At 30.6% G+C, this 19,902-nt stretch overlaps 1 protein-coding gene across 1 annotated transcript in view; it reads left to right on the top strand.

The window, feature by feature from the left end:
- Window positions 1–305: 305 nt before the first annotated feature.
- Tet (Ten-Eleven Translocation (TET) family protein) overlaps window positions 306–19,902 on the top strand; it is a 40,666-nt gene continuing 21,069 nt past the window's right edge. Inside the window, exons 1-2 of the mRNA XM_090107167.1 lie at window positions 306–450; window positions 9,533–9,550. The gene's annotated coding sequence lies outside the window, so the exon portion shown is untranslated. The remainder of the gene's footprint in view (window positions 451–9,532; window positions 9,551–19,902) is intronic.

Below are 19,902 nucleotides of genomic sequence, written 5' to 3'. Positions count from 1 at the left end.
TTTTAAGAATTCCATTTATAAATTAAATGGAATTCTTAAAAATCGGAATAAAAATCAATATAACATGCGTTAAAATAACAAGGAAATTGTTTCGCTATTAACACACGTTTTCAATTAAATACTTAATAAAGTTCGGATGAAAAGCGCAAGAATGTATTCATAAAGCTCTCGGCATCTCAAAATTGTAATTTGTTTATCAAACGTCTGCTCGGTGTATGTGTGGCGGGGGCGGGGTGCGACGGGTCCCGGCGTTCGTTCCGTCCGTCACATTGGCACCAGTCAGTAGTCACGTGCGACGCCGCCGGCCAACCACGCGCCTTACGTAACATATCGCTGCAATCGATTATCGATACGCGATTGCACATCACTATCACTACGCTTCCCGCGCATTTTTGATTTATTTTTAGTGCTGTGTTTGTGTGGACTATTGGATTGTGCTCGCTGATTAAGGTTCGTTAGTCAATGTTAACTTTTAATTAGTTTAGAATAGTAAAGGTCAATAAACCGCGAGGCATTCAAGTAAAACAACGATGAATTGGAGCGATTCCGTGCATAAGTTAAAGATTTTTTTACTTTATAATTTGCTTTGCAACTTTAAAAATATTTTTCCTCAGTCATATTAATGAGAGAGAGTAGAGTATTTTTTACTTCCAAGATTTAGAGTTTAAAAATCTGTATTGAAAATATGTACATAGTAAAATATATTTTTTTTTTACAATTCATTTCAAAAAATAATTAAAGTAGAGATTTAAGGTAGATATTCATTAAAAATCGTAAGCTAACTCTATAATATTATAAAAAAAATCGAGAACTATTTTCCTATTAATTCTCAAAAAGTGGGCATTATAAACAACCAAAAAGATATTTTATTTTATGGGTCTTAAAATCTTAAGTCATATTAAACTTTGAATGAAATCTTCGTTCGTATGTTTTACTAAAAATTTTACTTACCTACAATTTTAATATCTTGGTAAAATAAAAAGAGGTCACGAATTACATTTTTTTAAGTTATAAAGTTTCAATAAGAACAAAGTTTATATTGCAGATTAATTCATAATAAATCTATTTTGTATTTTACCCATCCTTATCAGTAGGAAATGAAAAAAAAATACTTCCGTAATCTTAAGTACTTATAATTAACTATTTTAATTTATACTTATATGAATATCCTTATTGCATGTATATTTATTAATCATACCACAATCATACAATTTAAACATACATAAAATTACGCTAGTAATTGCATATCATTACATCTAGTTTATCTATGTCTCTAGTTATTAAATCGAGCTATATTTTCCATTGAATATAATTATAATTATGTGAGAGCAAGTTATAATTATCTACATGCCAGTCTACAATTTACTTTTCATAGATAATAACGAAAGCAGCAATTTACCACAGATAATTTTACTTTCAAAATTACTTCGTTCCTAACATCACTTATCTATAATTTCGTTCCTAGGAAATGTGTACGTACATTATTATTTGAAACAGACTATAAAATCAATTACTTAATTTTATGGACATCGCAAAATTATGTACTACTAGTGGTCCGCCCCGGCTTCGCCCGTGGTACATATTTCGCAATAAAAGATAGCCTATGTCCTTTCTCGGGTATCAATATATCTCTATACCAAATTTCATGCAAATTGGTTCAGTAGTTTAGGCGTGATTGAGTAACAGATAGACAGACAGAGTTACTTTCGCATTTATAATATTAGTAGGTATGGATTATTTAAAACATTCATTTAAACAATCTCAAAACGAATCAAATCAGTTGTAAATCTCAACTATACAGACAGTAAAAAGTTTATTTCTCATTAAAATTTGACAAGAAGTCGTTAATTAACTGCGATAAGATAAAAATAAAACAATGGAATTTATTTTCACTATCTTTGGTTAGCTATCGTTGAGTCATTTACTGCCTATTAATTATTTTAGTTGTAAGTTACTGATTCTATAATTAATTACTCAGTTTTATATCTTTATGAATGTAAGAAATAAAAATATTTTTATTCATTGCCTGAGTACAACAAAATGTCAAGGAGCTAAATAGGTAACATCAAAGCATCTAAAAATATATTTTTTTATCGAACACGATTTTTATCTGCTCTTTTATTTAATGTTTGATTGTAATCAGTCGCGCAAACTCTACAATTTATTTTTCAATATAAGGAAAAATAAATAAATAATAAATATTGATTCATGAGTCCCAATGCTTCTTAAATATTTTGGTATATTTTATCTTTTGACCTATGAATTAAAAAAGGGTTTAAATGTGTCAATTTTAATAACAACTTACATTTATTATCCTCCACCCATACTTAATATTTCAACAATAAAAGAACCTCTCAAGAAGCATCTGGCAATCAATTCATAAGGCAATATAATTGTTAATTATGTTTTAATTATAACACATCAAAGTCTAAAAAGTACATAATTTAAATAGATTTTATTTATAACCAATTTAAACGGTAACTTAATTCGGTCAATACAGTAAAACAAATAAGACTGTATCGCTTAGAAAATAAGGGAAAATTTACGTTTAACATTAAAAATATTTACTTAAATTTATCACCAAGTCTATAAAAAAATGCATCGAATGTTCCTTCGTGTTCATGGTGTTATCGCAATATAGTTGACATAACATAGTAAATAGAAATGGGTAGGACAGATAACACTATCTGTCCCAATTCCACTATCTTTGGTTTGTTATTTTTAACGTGTTTTAAATCGACCACGATTTACAAAACGATCCCTTTGTAGATTATTTGTTTTTTTTTATTTCAAAACGAGTTTTGAATCCTACTTGTATTTCAAGCAATATACGTAGCTACTTCAAATCAGATATTAAGAGTGTTAACTACAATCTGAAAAATAAGTGAGATTTCTTTTATTAGAGGAAAACGATTTTGTAATTAATTGATGACTAGGTATATGAATACTTTAGATACTAAGGTAATCTTTGTCTAAACTGAACCGATTCGCAACAAACTTTTATAGAAAAGTCTTGTAAGTTTTCCTTGAATACTAAAAGCTTAACCATCGCACACACAAGTATGAACTCATGTGTCTTCTTTGGCTTCTTAGCTAAAACTAGCTGTGCCCCGCGGTTGGTCTTAGTGTAATGATGGCCTATAGCCTTTCTCGATGGGCGATCTAACACCGAAACAATTTTTCAAATCGGACCAGTAGTTGCTGAGATTAGCGCGTTCAAACAAACAAACAAACTCTTCAGCTTTATAATATTAGTAAAGATAGGTTATAACCGCAGAAAAAAACTAGTACAAACAGTACTGAATGAATTGGAAGTTCACAATAACCATATCGGCTAACACTACAAATACTACGTAGCAATGCGTACGCTTGGCGAATAAAAATGTAGGTCACTCTCGTTGCCCTCGATTCATTCAGCCCATGCGTAACGCGAAACTGATAGTGGAGTAAATAAAAACACGTGGTTTTAGAGTCACGCACGTTGTTACAGCTTCAAAAGTGATACCAGTGTATGCGCTTTTGTAGAAACCAAAACGAGTGTATCTAGGGTTCTGGCTGTCGAAACTCAAAGGTGACTTCTTCTTCTTAGTTACTAATTAATAAACTATAGTGTTCCTGAAATGTACGATTTGCTCAATCAACTTAAACTCCTTAATTAAAGTTAGGGTTCATCAGCTGCACTCATAGGTATTTACCTATTTTACATATGCGTAGGTACATCATTTCTTAAATAAACCAATAACACAACAACTTAAACTTTAATTAAACCAAACACACGATAATATCTTGTAATTATTATTTAAATATATTTCATTCAATTCACATTAATTCAGCACAAGGAAGAAATTAACAATTCATACATTATCATTTAATGCACTGAGTCATCGAATAATAAAGGGTATTTATAAATAAAGTCTGTCTGAACGGCGAAAATCAATACAGCCACGCAGACAGGATAATTGGAAATTTCGACACGGAAAAATTCAATTTTGTGCGTTTAACATACCTTTTAAAGTACAATCGTAACTACTTCCTGCAATCTGTGCTGACAATTTTAAAACGTTGTGGATTAAACTTTTACTATTTTCATTCTGGGAATTTGGAAAATTCTTTCAAAATCAATGAAGTCTAAAATAATGTTTTCTTGTTGATTAATTTTTATTATAGCGTAATAAGGATCTAGTAAAGTCGTTAAAAATAAAGTACCGAGTTTATCACTTCGAATTTATTTTCCAAAATTCACATATTTTTTTCGTAAAAACTTTTGACCGTAAATGGAAAGCAATCCCATTTATAACTTACAACAAGCGAGCATAATATAATAAAATAAAGCATTTTCAGAGAAAAAACGTGAATTTTGGCACGGAGTGACCGGCTAATTGCAGTTGATATGACTCGTAAAGTATATTACGACTCCGACCGTGAAAATTCGAATGAAAATTTACGCGGGGCCGTAAAAGCTTCGCCGTCGTAATAGATGGCTACGGTGTTACGTTTTATTACGTTACGTTAACGCGGGGTGGAATTTTGATATTAAAGTAATGAATTTTCATTATGTATTTTGGAAAATGCAGCGGGAATTAAGTGATGGGCGTGGACGTGGGTGGATGTGACCCGTTGTGTTATTATTTATGTAAGCAGTTAGGTGTTAACTAGATTATTTTGATAGAATATATTAGATGGATATGATAATATGATATATTTTTAACCAACCGTTCCGTGGAATCACTCGCGACTTATTTAAATATTCTACGGGAATAGGTAGGTACATGTGTAGGTACTGCGATTTAGAAATAAAATTACCATCTAATCTATGTCTCTACCATATTTCATTTTTGTTATTCTGACATTTACAATTTGTATGTCTATGAAGAAATACCCTGACAATAAATAATGTGTTCATTATTTCAACGTAAAGTCTTCAAGTAGGCCTTCATATTTCGTAACCCACTTTCACCTGAGCTTTCTAAACGAAAAATGAGGAAGGAATTTATATTATGACGAAACAATGTTTCTGCTTTTCCGAATAATTATTGAAACTGTTATTAAGATAATGAGTTTATTACTAGTAACTATGATAATGTTTAGTTTTAGAAATTTATTAAAACATTAATGAACGTACAAATTCTTTACTAAGAGTCTTCTTAACTGTATATTTAAATAACAACGAACTGTAAAAAAAACATAATTTTGAACTTTTCACTTGATCTTTTTAAACATTGCATAACATGAAATAAATTTTTATGTTCTAATTTCATTCTTCATACCTTTCCCACAAGCCTTCCTTCGAACCCAATTCTCATATATAACACGTTCAACATTGAATCCGTGTCAATACAGTAAACTGTATCGTCTCGATTTTACAAGCCATTTCCCATTCAACGAAATAGTATCACATCTCAAGTGGTAGGCGTTAGACTATGTAGACTGCAGACTGCTCGACGCCACACTGAGTTCCATTCATAGCATTTATCTCTTGTAAAACATGTTTACATAAGCTTTGTAAGTTTGTTGTGGTTTTGGTCATATAAATCGGAGAATATTTTCGAAAATTGATGACACAGTACGCACTAATAGATAATAAAAAAAATTGATAATTTAGAAATAAGAAATAATATCTCTTTTAACTACTAATTCAACTTTCTCCATTTAGTTAGAAATTCATGGTTTTATCGGTTCATATTATGATGCGGAAACGTAAGCAAAGGGCTTCAGTACAAAAGCACAATTTATTTCAATAATTGTTTTCTAAATACGAAGAGAATAGGGAATGAACATTAACATACTTATTTGAATTTATTAACGGCTGGAGTTCACAAAGTAACTTTTATTATTTGATCTTTCCCAAAAGAATTACATTCAATATTTTTAATAGCTAACACATAGTATAATATAATAGTCGGTCTATAATTCCATGTATAAGTGGACAAGTCAATTATGTTTCTAGCGTATGTATCGTTAGAATCTAGACAGTAATTACGACTGTATAAAGTGATTGAATGACTGATGGTTGCACAGATTAGATAATGGATCCGGAATAAAATCGCTACAATGTTACAAATTACAATTGCTTACCTACTGCAAATTTAGTTGGAAAGGACTTTTAAAGAGGAATAATGTCGTTGTCACCCTGACTCGATCAATTTTTATCCAGTCAGCTTCTTTAAAATGTAGTGTTGAAACGTTGAAGAAAAATGTATTGTTAAATTTGAATCTGTAAATTCGAAAATGTTTTCGCAGATTACAGATTCTAATTCAACGAACATTTGAATAACCAGACCAGTCCACTAACTTCCTAACAATTACCTACAACAATCAATTTGCATTTATTTATATCGACAGTCGACACATTCACACAACGCGTGCAAAAAGTCGATCATATCAATTACAGATTTAACATGACAAAAATGGTAACAAAAGTATCAAAGTGCTTGTTTACAAACAGTAGCTTCGACCCTCATGTCGAGCCCCCGGGACTGCTCCCGGATCTGGCCTTGAACTTGCGTGACGCCGCTAGGCCGTTTACCTCTTGGAAAATACGCCAAGGGAGATCTTCGCGATAAATGACAATTGAATAGGCGGGAATTGGGTCGCAATGAGGCGAGCACCGCATTGGAAATCTATCTTTCTTTCCCGTTTAATATCAATAGTGGTGGCAAAAAAATGTGATTGTGACTAATACATGTTATTGTTGTGAATACTTGAGGTAATCTATCTTTTGTAGACAACTTAAAAAGTCAGCATAGGTTTTCAGTGTACAAAAAATTCATTAAAGCCAAATCCCGCTTCCTCTGAAAAAGTCATGTTTCAATCATGCAACTACTAAATTATGTTGATGCAATGCAAAATATATAACAACCTTAGAATAACAACACATTAATAGCTTAAGCTAAAATAAACCGTTTACATCAAAAGCTTTAGCTTGTTCATTATGAAAGTCCATAATGCAAAAAATATAAACCCGGATAATACAAAAGTCGGCTTATAGCGTACGTTAAACCGGGTAATATATACTCGTATAACCGGCGAGGATACAACCAGACACCGCTCAGACTGTCTGCTTGTGCAATTTCACTCGAAATATGTGCAGAATGTAAAATAAAAAGTGAGAGTGGATATGAGAGTTCGTGATTTAAGTGTAGAGGTTTTCATCCGAAATTTCAGGTGTACAAATGTGGCTTATTTTGTAAACTCGAAAGCGGGCGAGCATCTCTGATATTATTTTTTATTTCTCTTTAAAAGCCAGCTGTGTTAACACATTGAATCTAACAACAATATTCAGCAAATAAATAGTTGATACTATTATTCGTTAATATTATTGGTTCCGGGAAAGCTTTGGACATTCATAGATCTAGAATGTTCAAAGAATGCTCATCGTCATCATCAAACTACAAAAGCACATAATATGTATTTTACGTCACGCACAAATGCTCCTTACAATCAAACACAGTGCAGATTTGAAATCCTGCATGAACGAGGAAGAGGAGAGCATTTTCACTTACCTGTAATATTAAAAGTGGTGACAATTCTCGGTTCGCTAACAACGCGCGTTGCAACCGGCTGAGTTATACCCGGTTTCTATTATATCCGTGTTCGCGTAAAATATTCTAGCTGAAAATCTGTGCTCACCTTTGTATAAACACTGAAAATGGGTGCCATTATGTACACCAATATGTGGTTGACACGTATATTGTTTGTATTTTCTAGGACATTAATTCTAGCTGTACAGTATGATTATATTATTTTCTTTCGATTCGTGCGGGTTAGTTACCCATAATAAATTAAAAACATGTTTTAAACTTACGTTAAATATAAATTTATAGTAACATTCATCTTTTAGATTTATGAATGTAAACTACATAACTTATTTAATGAGTTTGCTTAACGACTAACCCACTCGGGTATAGGTATGAAAAGTGCTCGCTAAATATTGGATCAAAACTTTTTATTTTATCGTTATTTAATTTTAACTTCGCGCATTTATTTCATTTATTTTCCATTAGGTGAATGAACGATCTAATCTGCTAACAGATACACCAAGAACTTATATATCACGAATTGACCATTAATTCCTACTTTTCGTCTTAGTACAAGACAATTTGACGTTCAAACCAAATGAAATGAAATGAAAATTTGTTTGTTTGAATTGTGGTTACAGAGTTTTTATAATTAATTTCACGTCTGCACAATTTTCTAACAAATTGGCATACAAATAAAATACTAGCAAACGCTTCAAACATCTCCATTCGCGTCAAATTTTACAAATATCTGTTAGAGTATTGCGGTACCTCGATGAATAAGGAATTCCACCCGTTCCCGGTTTGCGGTTAACTTTGACAAATGTCACGTGTCACGCAGCCGGGCGTAGCCGGGTGAAACCCTGTTCTTGTAACCGGGTATCGTGTTACCCTATTGCAACATAGCTGCCGTTTATTTAGCGTTTTTGCCTGAAGGTACTGTTCTGTCATCGGCCCTCGACTGATGCAAAAATCTAGAGATATTTTGAGGTGTTTATCTATTATTCATAAAACATTATCTATATTCAATTATGTAGCGTTCAACTTTTAACTATCAATACATGCTTTTATTCAAAACTATTATAGTAGTTCAATTTTTAGATCAAACATTCGAGCAGTCGTTAACATACATGACGTCATCACTACATGCTATCGCAATAAAAGCGTAATAGAGGAAACTGAATCATCAATTACTATACAATAGGCAATAGCAAGTAATTACATTGATTGTTAAGTGATCGACAGTAAACAAACCTGACCTGCCTCGCTGAGATGCCGGGTCACTCCGGCCGCCGACCTCTAGAGGAAGCGATATCTCTTAGGTGTAAGATAAACTATCGTTGTTTGTAAGTGCGTACAGAATTGACCTTTTACAAGAGTCTTGGAGGCCCTGTGTGGAGCAAGGACAAGGTTTTTATGAGCGATTTTTTGAGAGATTTGATATTTGTGGAGCTTAATTTAAGGTGTTTATCGACTATCTATAAAAAAAACAATTGAATTAATAGAAAAAGAAATCAGTTAGTTTATGGGGATTATCGTAAAATTTTAGGCATAAATAATTATAAAAGTAGAACCAAAAAGGTAAAAGTAAAAGTATAAAAGTTAAGGAAAAAGGCTGGTGTGATAAAATTAAAATTCAATGAAATTAATAACTGTATTCATTGGTGGCTTTCCAGTTTTATCCACATACATAACCTTTTTTTATTTTTTTGTTTTTGTTCACCTACAAATAATTTTACTCCAGGAGACTCCAGGAAACCTTTCAGAGGAGGTTGCTGCTGTGCTGTATTAGTTCAACTACTAGGTATATCTTATTTTCCAACTGAAAAAAAGGTTTACATACTGAAATTATATTTATACTGTACAACCCGTTCACATTTGAAACAATGACTATTGATTTGATTGATTGTACTACGTCTGAAGTCTGTATTATCCAGTGACGGTTTCGTCTATAATAGCAATATTATTTATAAATTGTAATAAACTTATTCTAATATCCATCTACTTGTTTACAGGTCTTACAAGACATCAAGGTAAATATTGTAGTTGACAGTTCTGTCTTTCTGTTGCAAAGCTTGGTGTTTATTTGCCTATCTTTTATCTTTTATTTTGCACTTTTGCACTTTTCAGCACGAGTACGAATGTTTTGAAACTAACCACTTTAAAAGACGAAGAAAGTTCTCTTGAGTTATTAATTTAAAGATTTATAAATAGTCAAATGGATGTGAATTGAGGAGCTTCGGAACAAAAACCGCTAAATCCACTTTCTAAGATTTTTGACAAATCGGAAAAAACGTTTTATTTCTTTGTTTTTTTAGGCAAAAGAGAGTAAAAAATCTTAATATATCAACATTAGCAACATTGTTTGGTGACCAAATCAACAGATTCGTGTGTGAAGTAATAAACGAAAAAAAAAATAAAAAAAAATGGATATAGCGGTTTTTGCTTAGACTATCCGGATTTATCGTTTTTTGAAAAAATCAACTAAGGATTTATCGCTTTGTGAAAAAACCATTAACATTTTTGGTTAAAACTAAGTATATGAGGAATTAAATAATTAAAAATTAAAAATTGATATATCGGTTTTTGTCTCAACCTTATAAAAATCTATCAAATTTATGTAGGATTTATCGGTTTCTGTTAAGATATCAATTTTCTTTTACCTCATCAGTGGATTTATCGGTATCTGTATAGATCATTTAACTTGAAGCGCATTTTTCTACTAGATTCATCGGCTTTAGAACAGATTCAATAAGCTTATCATGTAAAATTATGCAAAAGCATCGAAATTACAAAAAAAAAGAAAAAAATACAGCATGTCGTTTATCGGTTTTTGTTCCGACCCTCCTCAATTTAAAAATCTAATTATTTGTGATGAAGGATTTTCTTCATTCAAATTAATTGAATATATACTTACCTATATGTTTTAACTTTTAACTGACATTTTATCTCGTAACTTTTTTGTTGAACAAGTTTGTTAACAAAGTTATTAATTATTTACAAACTTAAATTTAATCTATTTTTAGGCACTTATAAAATAGTGATAGATAGATAGTAACGACACATTCTTAAAGTATCAGTATAGAATTCGTAGACACATTCGTAGAATTTATGTAGAGCTACGTTCTTATTGTATTTATTCATAAATAGCCTTGATTTCAGCGTATTAATTTCATTCTGTTCTTAGTTTCTGGCACATTACTTTCTATGGCTTCTTTTAACTCTATATACATACTAATATAATACCACGGCGTTCGCGGCCTACATTTGGTGAGTAATCTATGTAGAATGTATATTTATCATGTGTAGAAAAAATATTTATGTGTAGTCCTTAGATCTAAACGTCAAATTACAGTAAAAGTTTTAACATTTCTATTGTTTGGTTATTTAAATTACTTGAGATTAATGTTATTCCTATTTCTTAGAATGAAAAATGTTTTTCTTGAATTTAATGAATAGGTAGAAATCTTTGGAAACAATTCATTTCAGAATATGTACATGAAATATCTTATTAATATCTATGAGTCTCGTTAGTGTTAGCCTTAGCAGATTATATTGCATCTCATAGTCAACAACAATGATTAATTACGCACAATAATTTTTAGAAAGAGTATTTTAAATAAAGTTTTTGAAGGTATTTCAATAAAATATGTCTGAAGGCTGTACAAATAAGACACGTCACATCCGCGAAGGTTCGATACGGTCTGGCAGGGAGGGGCGGTCGATGGGTCAATGAACCCGCCGAACCCACCCCACCTCTTATCGCAATTTTCTTCCCCAATTTATCTAATATCGTAATGAATTTTTTAATGAAAGCACTGATATTGGATGCGGAATTGCAGAAATTTCAGTAGCGCAATTTTTCCATGATTAATTTAGTTTTTATCAATATGTTTTTTGGATCTCGTATAAGTTTGAAAAAGAGCTTTTCACAAAACAGGTCATTTAAGGAAAAAGCACAAGGACTATAAATTATATACTTATATAACTATAAGCATTTGCTCGTAAATAATATTTCGACGTATGCAGTTTATTTTGTCAAGCCACATTTAGTTCAAAATTATTTGTTGCCTGTTATATATTGCAATAGGCAAGAGCTTTCCTCAAAATAGTCCATAGAACGGTTTAATTCCCTTTCAATCGACAATGCAGTATTGTCGAATGCGGGTGTAATTTAGGTTTAGTTCAGAATTCTGTACATTTAAGTAATTGATACCAAATTGTACTCTTCTATTAATAGATTAAGTACACAACTTTATCAAATTTAAGTAGAAGACAAAAGCTTGAGTAATGTTTTTCTAAGAATGAGATGTATACTTTTGATAAAATTGAATACTCTGGTCAATTTTGGGTAGCTCTAGGTTCGATCCCCGATATAAATTTAAAGTAAAAATCTAATTATCATTATTATAGTACAGAAGGTTAACTCCTTAACAAAATTCGTGTTTTTGTAAAAAATATTTTCTTTAAAAAAATCGTTTTAAAAAACTCAATTTGTCATTACGGCCACATTTTTTGTTAACCTTTATTCTGTGACTCGGTACTAAACCACGGCAATAATAAGATTTTTTCACGTTATGTTATTAAATAGAGAACTTCAATGTTAATTCAATGGAACATAATTTCACGGATCGCTTGTTCTTATCAGTCAATTAAAGCCAAAAGAGAAGCTAAGAAAGACCTCAGCTCGCGTGTGAAAGAATATTTTTACTCAACGATTTAAAAATATATCTAGGTACTTACCTATATCTTCAAAATTTATGGCCTGTTGGTTTTTCCGAAAGATTCAACTTTGCTTAAACAATATCTTGTGTTCACTATAGTTGTATTAGTTCTATATTTTCTTGTTTATAATTAAACCAAAACCCATAAAAGTTACCCATTGGGCAATTAAGTATTTTTTTTTATATTTTATTAATTTACTTATTTCCTTAATAGTATATGAAATAACATCAAATAAGGAAATAAAAACACGAATAAAACTTATTAATATAATAGCTATGTCATTCTATAGACTAAGTAGGACTCTAGTAATGACTCTACCAAACACGCTATCTATTCGATTGAAAGCTTTCAACAATATTATGTACTAGATTTCCGCCCGCGGCTTCGCCCGCGTTTTCAAAGGAAAACCCGCATAGTTCCCGTTCCCGTGGGATTTCCGGGATAAAACCTATCCTATGTGTTAATCCAAGTTACCCTCTATATGTGTGCTAAATTTCATTGTAATCGGTTCAGTAGTTTTTACGTGAAAGAGTAACAAACATCCATACATCCATACATCTATACATCCATACATCCATACATCCATACAAACTTTCGCCTTTATAATAGTATTAAGATTAAGATTGCACAATATTACCTCGCAGTTATTTTAAAACCAGTCAATAAAGTCCATTTTTCATTTATTTTTGACACATATTTCTTCCCATTCTCGCCCATAAGTTCTTCTCTCTCGCACAACAATTGCCTATTTACAAAACATTCTAGCGACGTTGCCAGGTCGGCGCATGGGCCGATGACGTCACATTATTCCTTTAATAATATACGTACGCTATGAACACGTTTGGAAGTTCTAAAAATGGCGATTTCTGAATTCTGATAAGATGATTTTCCGTCCTTGTAAATTTCTAACCCGTTTATTCAAACGCTATGTGGGCTACTAAATCCACAGTTTTCCCTACGTACGTAGATAGAGCCTAATTATTATTTGTCATTAATGCAGGTAAATTAAGCTTTAATCGATATCGTTATCACGATTGAGTAAGTAAATTCCTTGAGAAATCCTAATTTCAAACTCAAAGATACATGAAATTTTCCTCTCTACATACACAATATTTTGTATGCAAACTTACAAAATATTGTGCAGTTTCATAATAACCATGAAAGTTTATATTAAATATCAGATCAAAACCTATAAAAGGCAGCCTCATTACAATATCGATGAGTCAATAATGTCTATTATTATGACGTGTTTGGACATGAAAGGCGGATATTTTGAAAACATTGCCTCGAATTATTACCAGCGAACGATGTAATTGAATGTTATTTAATAAACAGACTATTGTTATTGAACGAAAACATAACATTAGAATGTGGAAGAATATTATTAACTGACCTTGGAGTGGGGATTAATTTAACCTAAAAATGTATGCGATAGAAGTCTACTCTTCGACTTATCATAGTTTCAACTTTGTGCTGTAAAAGCATTAATAAAATAAAAGTTTATATACCTACTCAATATATTTGAGTAGAGTTACCCAACTTTGACACGTGCGATAATATTCTCAAATAAAAATGATTCATAAAATGATATATACATGTATTAATATATTTAATTCCTCTCAATTTATTAAAATATGTAGCATTAATATAAAAAATATATTATGACGTATTTCATTTTCCGTATTTAAGTATATAAAAAATATACGTAAAAATCACATTGTTTATCCGTCACAAGGTCACAAAACCTTTGATCTTCTTGGCACAAAACCAAAACGTAAATTGCTATTCCGTACGACTTACGAATAAATTTCTGAATAATGTTCCAACATATGATATGTGGCGCTTTTTGCAATTAAATATAACGATAAACGTATTTTTGAAGGCGGTATTTTGTATAAATTTAAACGTGATTCATCAAAGAACGATTATTTTACCGTCTCCGTTTTTATTTATGAATACTTTTTTAATTTATGTGTTTTTAAATTATTTCAATTGCGTAACTAAAATATTACACGTTGTAAGAAAGACGTCAAATGCGTGCTTTGCGTACTCGACCACCCACGAGGCGAAGTTCTTTGATGGAACGAACATTTGCAGTTACATATTCTGTTTCTTTTTTAAGACAACGCGATCAGTAAGGCTTAAAAACTTATTATCATATATTTTTGAAAAAGAAAAAGCTATCAACACTACCTACCGGTACCTATTGAAACAAAATAAGATTCACAATTGAATAGCCAAGGTAATTAATACTAATACATAATTATCAAAAATCGTCCCTCAAAAAGTATTATTTGCTTAGGTACCTAATCAATCTAATAACACAAGCAGGGGACCGACCTATATAGATAATGTTATCAGCCTATATTTCCTATGTCATTAATCACTGAACACCGTCAAACGGGCCACGGCCCACGATAAATTTAACTCCAAGGAAAAACACCGAGTGTACCAAGATATCGCGTTGAAAATTTACTTTTTATAAGTGTTTTTGACACTAATTGACGTGACTATTTATAATGGCAGATTCTAGCAGGATTAGTGAACTAATGGTGCGTCTAACTTTACCTATTAATTGTTTTTTTTTACTGCATCGTTTATTAGTAATTTATTTTTAAACATAATATTGAGCTTAATGTAGGTTCTTACTTGAAAAATATTAAATTGAAGTCAACATAGAAATAAAATGAGAAGTAGAGTCATAAATTACATATCCATTTCTATTTCATTCCTCAAAAAAAATTGACGTGAGACAGAATATAAATTGAAGCGCTTCTTTGTTGTATAAATTTTTTTCTGCGAGATTTTAGCATTTTACTAATCTGATGAAACGTCACATGGAATTGGCTAATAGTACATTTTAAAAATGATTCTTTTTACCTTAGTTTATTCAACAGTAGAAAATTAATATATTTTCTAATTCTAGTCCTAATCATGCAATTAATTACTTTTAACAAGCTTTATTTAATAGCTCTACAAAAAAATATTAATTCATACAGCTGCGAATTGCTTTCAATATCTCTCTTTATATAAGTAGATACTGTTAAAGTATGTAATATGCAGAATATTATCTTGCTACGAGATTGTCGATAAAATTTTATGGCGAAATCTCGACAAAGCGAGGGTAGCCATTTCATACGAATGTTCTACTTTCAATTTTATAATAACAAAATGTGCCATCGCTAGCGGTATTCTTTATCAAAATCTATTATTTTTATATAACTGAAAGAAGAATTTTTAAAATAGAAAAACTAGTTGCATACGTGAGAATATTTATTATGACTTATTTTAAATATTATAATTTCTCTTTTGAGGCTTGTCATATTGTATTTGAAAGAAAGAGACATTTTTTGTCTTTTTACATATTTTTCATTGATTATAAGAGCATCTACAGAGTTTATTGCCGGCTCTTCTCCGTAACTGCTTTCCAAACCGATGGCAAATGGTAAAAATGTCATAGGACGATTCAAAAGTGCTTGCTAATTGAATAAATAAATGTATAAGTTTCAGGTCAATTTATGGTTATTATCTTAGACTTAGTAATAATAAAATAATATTGTATGTATTAGAAGACACACATTCATTTTACAAAAGAGACATAATCAGTATTATAGCCTAGTTAATATTTTTATTTATTTTTCCTGAAAAATTCCTTCCTTCTTGGTTACCCTATACAGGTAAATGTATGTAAATGTAAAGCAAAAGGGAGGACCAATATATTAGACAAAGTACGCCTCGAGCAATAAACGTGGCTCATTAAAGAAATATTATTCACAAATTTGCGAATGTTTGCGGAAGTTTTTAATATTATCTCATCATCCTATTACAGTCAGTTAAGCTAATAGCCAAAATGGATTTAATTACGACTTTGTAAGTATCCTCGGAATACACATAAATGATAAATAAATCAATGATATGGTTGTAAGAGACGAGATTCAATTAATTCTAGCAACATTGTAGTTATATTATTTTCACATAACTGTAATATAAATTCCGCGTAAATCAGAAACCGCAGAAACTATCAAACTTTAGATTTCTGATAACTGGATTAGCCGGAACAAATCGAATAACCAAGTCATCTGAAACGCAACCATAGTGATCTAATCTACATTAACTTTACATAAAAGCATATCGCGATTTGCATTTCAAACAGTACTTCCAGTATAAAGGAAATACGGTCAACCTGATTGTAACAATAATTGTAAAACAAAAGCTGTCGTAACTTATTTTGTGACATTTATAACTCGCGATGTTTTGTTTGGCGTCGCGGTGGAATTAGAACGAACGTCATTTGTTTAGTGTACACATTCACATTTCGATGTAACAGTTTGATTTTTATGATCTTTATTAAAGGCGTGGGATTAGTACATCTGGGAGATTTCGCAACGTCATCTGCAGTTTGGCTAGTGTGTAATGTAATTAAAATATACTAAATTTTACAACTTGTATATCGGTCGGCTGGTCGGTGGTAAATCATTTTATGATATTGATTACAACTTATAATGTACGTGTCAAATTATTTGATGATAAAAATTCAGTCAAGTATAAAATTAAGACATATCAGTCACTCTGAAGTCTGACTATACAGTATGTACTGTATACGTATATATACCATCGTATATATACATAGGTTTCAAGATATAAGATATTAGCTATTGGTGTTTAAAATATGTATTTAATGCGCTCTACCTACATTAATATGTACTTAGCATTTTCTTTATTTTACTAACTTTACTTTACTACGTTCAACGAAGAAGTCGGTACAAATCTAGTGGTTATTTTTTGTACTCTACAATTTTATTCAAGCCTTTGATGGCAACATATATGCAACGAACTGCGACTTAGAAGTCCATGATAAGAAATTTGGTCTATAGAAAATCTTATTTCAAAGAAAAATCAATAGAATAGATATACCTTTAAAGATATACAATCTCTCATACAATACTATTGTGTACAATACAATGATATCTAAACACGACGTTATCTATGAAAATTTGAGGTTATGAGCACTCCCGCGCAGCGTAAGAATAAACCACACAATGTGGTCTAGCACGTGTTGCTAAGGTTTACTATTTATAACTAAATCTAAAAGGTCATTTGAGCGTGTTCGATAATCATGTTAAGGCTGTGAATATATTGGCAGATTTTGTGTTTTAAAATATTTTAAATGTAATTATTTAGTTTGTCAACAGTAGCCTATTTGTTAATGCCATAACAAACATGAATTCGTAAATTAGATAAGTATTATCATTCAGGTAAGCTTCGTACATTGTATTAAGGGGGCGCATAAAGCAAAATAACCAATCTTCTATTAGATGATACGTGTAATATGCAAGACCAAATCTAAAAAATAAAATATATATCAAACTAGATGATATGTTCAACGATTCTGTTTAATCAAAAACATAAAATATTAAAATTTACTCGATAAAAAAAAATCACCAAGTTAGCTCTAATTTTCACACTTTTACGTTTTCTACTTGACATGGTAATACTTATTATGATTTTTTTTTCATAAACAATTATATTAAAACATTTGCAAGATATTTGTCAGAGCATTTTGTGTAATTACTTTTAGTTTTGGTTTTATCTGCGATAAACCACTTTTGGCGCTCTTTTTTTCTCGAGATAAACGTTTGATTTTGTCACGATAAAAGTGGTTTATCGCAGATAAAACCAAAACTAAAAGTACTTACACAAAATGCTCTGACAAATATCTTGCAAATGTTTTAATATAATTGTTTATGAAAAAAAAATCATAATAAGTATTACCATGTCAAGTAGAAAACGTAAAAGTGTGAAAATTAGAGCTAACTTGGTGATTTTTTTTTATCGAGTAAATTTTAATATTTTATGTTTTTGATTAAACAGAATCGTTGAACATATCATCTAGTTTGATATATATTTTATTTTTTAGATTTGGTCTTGCATATTACACGTATCATCTAATAGAAGATTGGTTATTTTGCTTTATGCGCCCCCTTAAACAATTTAATTATTTTGATAGACTTTTTTATGTTTTGAACGTTACTCGTGCTTGAAGGACAATCGTTTCCAGGAAGACATGTTTTAAACTAATTAAACAATGAGGTTATGTCCATAACATGTGGTGTAACATAATTAAATTTAATTTTAGTTTTATGTTAAACAATTTAGTTTCAATTTCACGTGTTTTTGCAATAACAAATAAACAACTAATTTTATTAACAATTCAAGATAAGCACATAGGTAGTAGTTACAATAAAAATGGTACTAGATATTTTCATATTATGAAATATTTAGGCCCACCAAGCCATATTACCTTAATGTTACAAAATCAATACAGCATGTTACCGGAAATTATCAATTCAAGATCATAATAGACACAAATGGAAGGTTACCGCTCAATCTACAATACAATGACCTTCATTTTTATTTAAAACGTTATCTCCGTATCGCTATGAAGATACCCGTTATGAACATGTTATGAATAATAATATAACATGCCGAAGATTTCATCATGTCACGCGTGGACAACTCAATACTTATTTTACTTTATATTTGTATGAATCTTTTTATACTTAAAAAGATTCTAGATGTTTTCCTAGATGTTTTTTTTTAATATTCCGTCACTGTGTGCTTTTACTTGTACACAGGTACAATTATAAATGAATAAATTATAGAACTTGGAAGTTAATTGACAATTTAATATTTGTTAATCGATTAACATTTATTTTCATACAATGTAGTTAATAGCAAACTTATTAAGATTATAGTTACATGCCCTAATAAATAATTATCTAAAATTATTAATTAGGGCATTATAGCTATTAAAATATTATGAATCACGTACTCCAACAATAATAAATCGATCAATAGATAAACAGCTACTGGATCGATTGATAAACAATTTCAAGTGCTGATATTCAGATTTGTATACTGTAGCTTTATTGTGGATAGAGCCGTTAATGATATCTTTCTAAAACCTAATAAAATAGTCATAGTCAATTAGTCATTATGAATTCACGAGATTTCGCATTATAAATGTCATAAGTAAATTATACAGCCTGGGACAGTTATATACAATATATTTAATAATTAATTATTTATGAATAAGTCTCAAGAACAGGGCTATTAAATGATACTTGGGTTGTAAGTTCAACAAAAGCCAAGTTACAGGCCAACTTGTGTCCTCCACAATGCTCCTTTGTTTTCGCGTAATGGATGGCCTTTGTCATTTGAGGCCTTCATTTTTAATTGTTTATATTACTATTTTATTAAGAAATTATATTATGTAAAATTTAGATCATTTCTTATTGATTAAATGTTAATACGTACTTCGCTCATGTGAGGCAGCATTTACATATTTTTAATGAATGAATTTTTATAAGCAAGTGGCGTTTTTTAAGAGTCAATCGTAGGATTCCACCGCTATAATATTATTTACACGTTACAGCCTCTCATAGATTACCTTCTTATCTAATAAATAATAAATTTTTAGTTCGTTTTTTCACAGTGTTATTACAAACATTAGAATTTAATACGCTTTTAAGGCTAAGGGAGGCTTAAAATATTTCATAATTTGCGCAAAAAATATGAAAAGATATTCCGTAATGGAATATATAATAACAATAAAATGATGTGCGAGTAGGTATATTTGTTCACTGTACCGGCAAAACTA

This window comes from Colias eurytheme, chromosome 11, assembly GCF_061535395.1.
Source record: "Colias eurytheme isolate Ceu_HAF_F1 chromosome 11, ilColEury1 Martin Lab GWU primary, whole genome shotgun sequence".
Lineage (NCBI taxonomy): Eukaryota > Metazoa > Arthropoda > Insecta > Lepidoptera > Pieridae > Colias > Colias eurytheme.
This window is presented reverse-complemented; position numbering and strand designations above follow the sequence as displayed.